This window comes from Vicia villosa, linkage group LG5 (assembly GCF_029867415.1).
Source record: "Vicia villosa cultivar HV-30 ecotype Madison, WI linkage group LG5, Vvil1.0, whole genome shotgun sequence".
NCBI lineage: Eukaryota > Viridiplantae > Streptophyta > Magnoliopsida > Fabales > Fabaceae > Vicia > Vicia villosa.
The window spans coordinates 135,733,956-135,740,734 of NC_081184.1; positions in this window are offsets into that span (position 1 = coordinate 135,733,956).

The following is a 6,779-nucleotide window of genomic DNA, read 5'->3' on the forward strand; positions in this document are numbered from 1 at the left end:
AAAGCGTACCCATAAAAGAAGAAAGGAAACAAAAAATTGCAAACCCTCCAAACTGCAATATTAAGGAGAAAATTGCAAACCCTCTCTCAATTTTTATTTTTGAACAGAAAAATTGCAAACCCTCTTTCAATTGCAACTTTTGAACGGAAAAATTACAAACCCTCTCTCAACTGCAATTTTTGAACGAAAAATTGCAAACCCTCTCTCAAGTGCAATTTTTGAATGGATAGCTTCGGAAAATAAACTCATCTAATTGTATGACACATACACTCTTTTCTTTTCAATTTTATAAATATTTTTAGTTAAATTTCATTTACATATTTTACTACTTTACTACTCTAAGTATATTTACAAGTTACTCTTCACAATTTAGTTGAATAGAATTTACTATTCTACAACATACATCTTCAATCGAGATGGTTTCATGCACATCGGCATTGCAGTATGTGACCTCTTTTACTCCAATGATAAGTAAATCACAAAGAGGTGGAGGAACTGAGATCGGTGAGTGAGCTCCATAATCAAAGTCAGTATGCGACAAAGAACCTCCAACAAAACATCCGTCTTTTAAAGAAATCATGTAAGTTTTAACATGAGGATGATACTTTGTATCCTGCCACAGATGATAGAAAAATGTAATGGATAAGCTACATAAAAATAAGAATGGTAGAAAACTTGAATATGCAAGCTATACAAAAATACTAGAAAAAATAAATAGATAATTAGCACAAGGATACTAGAATAAATAAACAAATAAAAAGAAAACAAGATAATTAGCACAATATTTCTATTTTGTATCCTTAGTAGAAATGAACAACAAAGCTTGAGTTTCACCCTGTTTGATGGAATGAAAAAAAAACAAATAAAAAGAAAACAAGATTTTAAGGTAAATATAAAACTAAAACCCGATATAAAAACTGACATGAAGGTGGAATAACTGTAGTCCAGCAATTCGGCCATAAATGAGAACATCATGCACAGTCTGCAAATGAATCTCATCATATTGCATGTACATTTAAAAAAACAGATTTTTAAACACAACAATATAACAAGTAATACTTTTGGAAAACCGAAGCTTTCTATGTCTTGCAAAATGAAAACCATCACAAGGAGCGCATGTAATTTTTACATGAAACAAAAGGAAAAAGTTTAACAACATTTTGTAAGTATGTGAGATAAGTGTCCTAATCTGGGTGCGAAATATTACAATCATCATTAGAAATGAGATTGAGTTATAAATAGCCTATATCCTTGAATTATACAGTAAAGAAAAAGTTTTTACTGTTTCTTTGAATTATCAATAATACATACAATAGCCTATTTATATTTTACATGTATATATGCAGTAAAGAGAAAATATATTTATGTACACTCAACTATACACTGAGATAATATGCACACTAAGATATAGCTAATAACATTTAAAAAAGAAAAGTTCCAATAAAAACATGTGATAATATGCACACTAAGATATAGCTAATAACATTAAAAAAAAAAGTTCCAACAAAACATGATACCTCCAAATTTCTAGCAGAATACAGGAGAATCTGTATGTGATTGCATTTATTAAAATGCAAAGTAAAAGATAATTTTAATGTCCGTTGTATAACGAATGAATAAACAAACAAAAAATTAGCATAAATCTTACCCTAATGAGAGATTAGTTTTTCCGACCTCGTTGAAATCGCTGACACAAGCATGAGTAACTTTGATGGATCAATGACCTGTGGTCACGTGGTTCCATATATCCATGGTATTTTCTTCGGCGGTAAGAAAAAGAAATATTTCATAATTAAACAAATATAAAAGAAACTTAATTAATGAATTTAATATTTAGATTTGTAAAAGAAACATTTCATAATAAAAGTAACAATTCAGCTTAAAGAATACAACATAAAACAAACATTTCATCTTAATGGATACAACATTCAAACTTAACAACATCATGATACTATTAAGATTTGTATATTAACAACTTTATTCGATTGGTTAAAAGGAAAGAAAAAGAAATGAGGAAACATAAGTTAACTTGGTAAAGGTAAATCCATGGAGGAGGGAGAGAAAAACAGGTCTGTAAATATGAATAAGAGATCACGTTAGTGTTGCAAGAGAGGAGGGACCATAAACGCAAAAAAGAGAGAAACATACTAATTGTTGTAAACTGAAGAAGAAAAATCACAAACGCAGCCGACAAAAAAAGGAAAATGAACAAGAGATAAAGTTTGTGTTGCAACGGAGGGAGAGTAAATGGACGAAAGAGAGAGAAACGTACTAGCTGTTGCAAACCGAAGAGACTACGGAGATAGAGAAAATGTCATAAACGCAGCTGCCAGAAACTAAACTAAACCTAGCAAACATAAGAGACGACATTAAAGCAAATCTGCGAAAATGAACAAGATATTAAGTTAGTGTTGAGGGAGAGTAAACGAAAAAGGGAGAAACGTGTGGGGAAAATAACATGAGGGAGAGTAAACGAAAAAGGGAGAAACGTGTAGGGAAAATAACAAAAAAATAAATTTCTACGCTTGCAAAAGCGTACCCATAAAAGAAGAAAGGAAACAAAAAATTGCAAACCCTCCAAACTGCAATATTAAGGAGAAAATTGCAAACCCTCTCTCAATTTTTATTTTTGAACAGAAAAATTGCAAACCCTCTTTCAATTGCAACTTTTGAACGGAAAAATTACAAACCCTCTCTCAACTGCAATTTTTGAACGAAAAATTGCAAACCCTCTCTCAAGTGCAATTTTTGAATGGATAGCTTCGGAAAATAAACTCATCTAATTGTATGACACATACACTCTTTTCTTTTCAATTTTATAAATATTTTTAGTTAAATTTCATTTACATATTTTACTACTTTACTACTCTAAGTATATTTACAAGTTACTCTTCACAATTTAGTTGAATAGAATTTACTATTCTACAACATACATCTTCAATCGAGATGGTTTCATGCACATCGGCATTGCAGTATGTGACCTCTTTTACTCCAATGATAAGTAAATCACAAAGAGGTGGAGGAACTGAGATCGGTGAGTGAGCTCCATAATCAAAGTCAGTATGCGACAAAGAACCTCCAACAAAACATCCGTCTTTTAAAGAAATCATGTAAGTTTTAACATGAGGATGATACTTTGTATCCTGCCACAGATGATAGAAAAATGTAATGGATAAGCTACATAAAAATAAGAATGCTAGAAAACTTGAATAGGCAAGCTATACAAAAATACTAGAAAAAATAAATAGATAATTAGCACAAGGATACTAGAATAAATAAACAAATAAAAAGAAAACAAGATAATTAGCACAATATTTCTATTTTGTATCCTTAGTAGAAATGAACAACAAAGCTTGAGTTTCACCCTGTTTGATGGAATGAAAAAAAAACAAATAAAAAGAAAACAAGATTTTAAGGTAAATATAAAACTAAAACCCGATATAAAAACTGACATGAAGGTGGAATAACTGTAGTCCAGCAATTCGGCCATAAATGAGAACATCATGCACAGTCTGCAAATGAATCTCATCATATTGCATGTACATTTAAAAAAACAGATTTTTAAACACAACAATATAACAAGTAATACTTTTGGAAAACCGAAGCTTTCTATGTCTTGCAAAATGAAAACCATCACAAGGAGCGCATGTAATTTTTACATGAAACAAAAGGAAAAAGTTTAACAACATTTTGTAAGTATGTGAGATAAGTGTCCTAATCTGGGTGCGAAATATTACAATCATCATTAGAAATGAGATTGAGTTATAAATAGCCTATATCCTTGAATTATACAGTAAAGAAAAAGTTTTTACTGTTTCTTTGAATTATCAATAATACATACAATAGCCTATTTATATTTTACATGTATATATGCAGTAAAGAGAAAATATATTTATGTACACTCAACTATACACTGAGATAATATGCACACTAAGATATAGCTAATAACATTTAAAAAAGAAAAGTTCCAATAAAAACATGTGATAATATGCACACTAAGATATAGCTAATAACATTAAAAAAAAAAGTTCCAACAAAACATGATACCTCCAAATTTCTAGCAGAATACAGGAGAATCTGTATGTGATTGCATTTATTAAAATGCAAAGTAAAAGATAATTTTAATGTCCGTTGTATAACGAATGAATAAACAAACAAAAAATTAGCATAAATCTTACCCTAATGAGAGATTAGTTTTTCCGACCTCGTTGAAATCGCTGACACAAGCATGAGTAACTTTGATGGATCAATGACCTGTGGTCACGTGGTTCCATATATCCATGGTATTTTCTTCGGCGGTAAGAAAAAGAAATATTTCATAATTAAACAAATATAAAAGAAACTTAATTAATGAATTTAATATTTAGATTTGTAAAAGAAACATTTCATAATAAAAGTAACAATTCAGCTTAAAGAATACAACATAAAACAAACATTTCATCTTAATGGATACAACATTCAAACTTAACAACATCATGATACTATTAAGATTTGTATATTAACAACTTTATTCGATTGGTTAAAAGGAAAGAAAAAGAAATGAGGAAACATAAGTTAACTTGGTAAAGGTAAATCCATGGAGGAGGGAGAGAAAAACAGGTCTGTAAATATGAATAAGAGATCACGTTAGTGTTGCAAGAGAGGAGGGACCATAAACGCAAAAAAGAGAGAAACATACTAATTGTTGTAAACTGAAGAAGAAAAATCACAAACGCAGCCGACAAAAAAAGGAAAATGAACAAGAGATAAAGTTTGTGTTGCAACGGAGGGAGAGTAAATGGACGAAAGAGAGAGAAACGTACTAGCTGTTGCAAACCGAAGAGACTACGGAGATAGAGAAAATGTCATAAACGCAGCTGCCAGAAACTAAACTAAACCTAGCAAACATAAGAGACGACATTAAAGCAAATCTGCGAAAATGAACAAGATATTAAGTTAGTGTTGAGGGAGAGTAAACGAAAAAGGGAGAAACGTGTGGGGAAAATAACATGAGGGAGAGTAAACGAAAAAGGGAGAAACGTGTAGGGAAAATAACAAAAAAATAAATTTCTACGCTTGCAAAAGCGTACCCATAAAAGAAGAAAGGAAACAAAAAATTGCAAACCCTCCAAACTGCAATATTAAGGAGAAAATTGCAAACCCTCTCTCAATTTTTATTTTTGAACAGAAAAATTGCAAACCCTCTTTCAATTGCAACTTTTGAACGGAAAAATTACAAACCCTCTCTCAACTGCAATTTTTGAACGAAAAATTGCAAACCCTCTCTCAAGTGCAATTTTTGAATGGATAGCTTCGGAAAATAAACTCATCTAATTGTATGACACATACACTCTTTTCTTTTCAATTTTATAAATATTTTTAGTTAAATTTCATTTACATATTTTACTACTTTACTACTCTAAGTATATTTACAAGTTACTCTTCACAATTTAGTTGAATAGAATTTACTATTCTACAACATACATCTTCAATCGAGATGGTTTCATGCACATCGGCATTGCAGTATGTGACCTCTTTTACTCCAATGATAAGTAAATCACAAAGAGGTGGAAGAACTGAGATCGGTGAGTGAGCTCCATAATCAAAGTCAGTATGCGACAAAGAACCTCCAACAAAACATCCGTCTTTTAAAGAAATCATGTAAGTTTTAACATGAGGATGATACTTTGTATCCTGCCACAGATGATAGAAAAATGTAATGGATAAGCTACATAAAAATAAGAATGCTAGAAAACTTGAATAGGCAAGCTATACAAAAATACTAGAAAAAATAAATAGATAATTAGCACAAGGATACTAGAATAAATAAACAAATAAAAAGAAAACAAGATAATTAGCACAATATTTCTATTTTGTATCCTTAGTAGAAATGAACAACAAAGCTTGAGTTTCACCCTGTTTGATGGAATGAAAAAAAAACAAATAAAAAGAAAACAAGATTTTAAGGTAAATATAAAACTAAAACCCGATATAAAAACTGACATGAAGGTGGAATAACTGTAGTCCAGCAATTCGGCCATAAATGAGAACATCATGCACAGTCTGCAAATGAATCTCATCATATTGCATGTACATTTAAAAAAACAGATTTTTAAACACAACAATATAACAAGTAATACTTTTGGAAAACCGAAGCTTTCTATGTCTTGCAAAATGAAAACCATCACAAGGAGCGCATGTAATTTTTACATGAAACAAAAGGAAAAAGTTTAACAACATTTTGTAAGTATGTGAGATAAGTGTCCTAATCTGGGTGCGAAATATTACAATCATCATTAGAAATGAGATTGAGTTATAAATAGCCTATATCCTTGAATTATACAGTAAAGAAAAAGTTTTTACTGTTTCTTTGAATTATCAATAATACATACAATAGCCTATTTATATTTTACATGTATATATGCAGTAAAGAGAAAATATATTTATGTACACTCAACTATACACTGAGATAATATGCACACTAAGATATAGCTAATAACATTTAAAAAAGAAAAGTTCCAATAAAAACATGTGATAATATGCACACTAAGATATAGCTAATAACATTAAAAAAAAAAGTTCCAACAAAACATGATACCTCCAAATTTCTAGCAGAATACAGGAGAATCTGTATGTGATTGCATTTATTAAAATGCAAAGTAAAAGATAATTTTAATGTCCGTTGTATAACGAATGAATAAACAAACAAAAAATTAGCATAAATCTTACCCTAATGAGAGATTAGTTTTTCCGACCTCGTTGAAATCGCTGACACAAGCATGAGTAACTTTGATGGATCA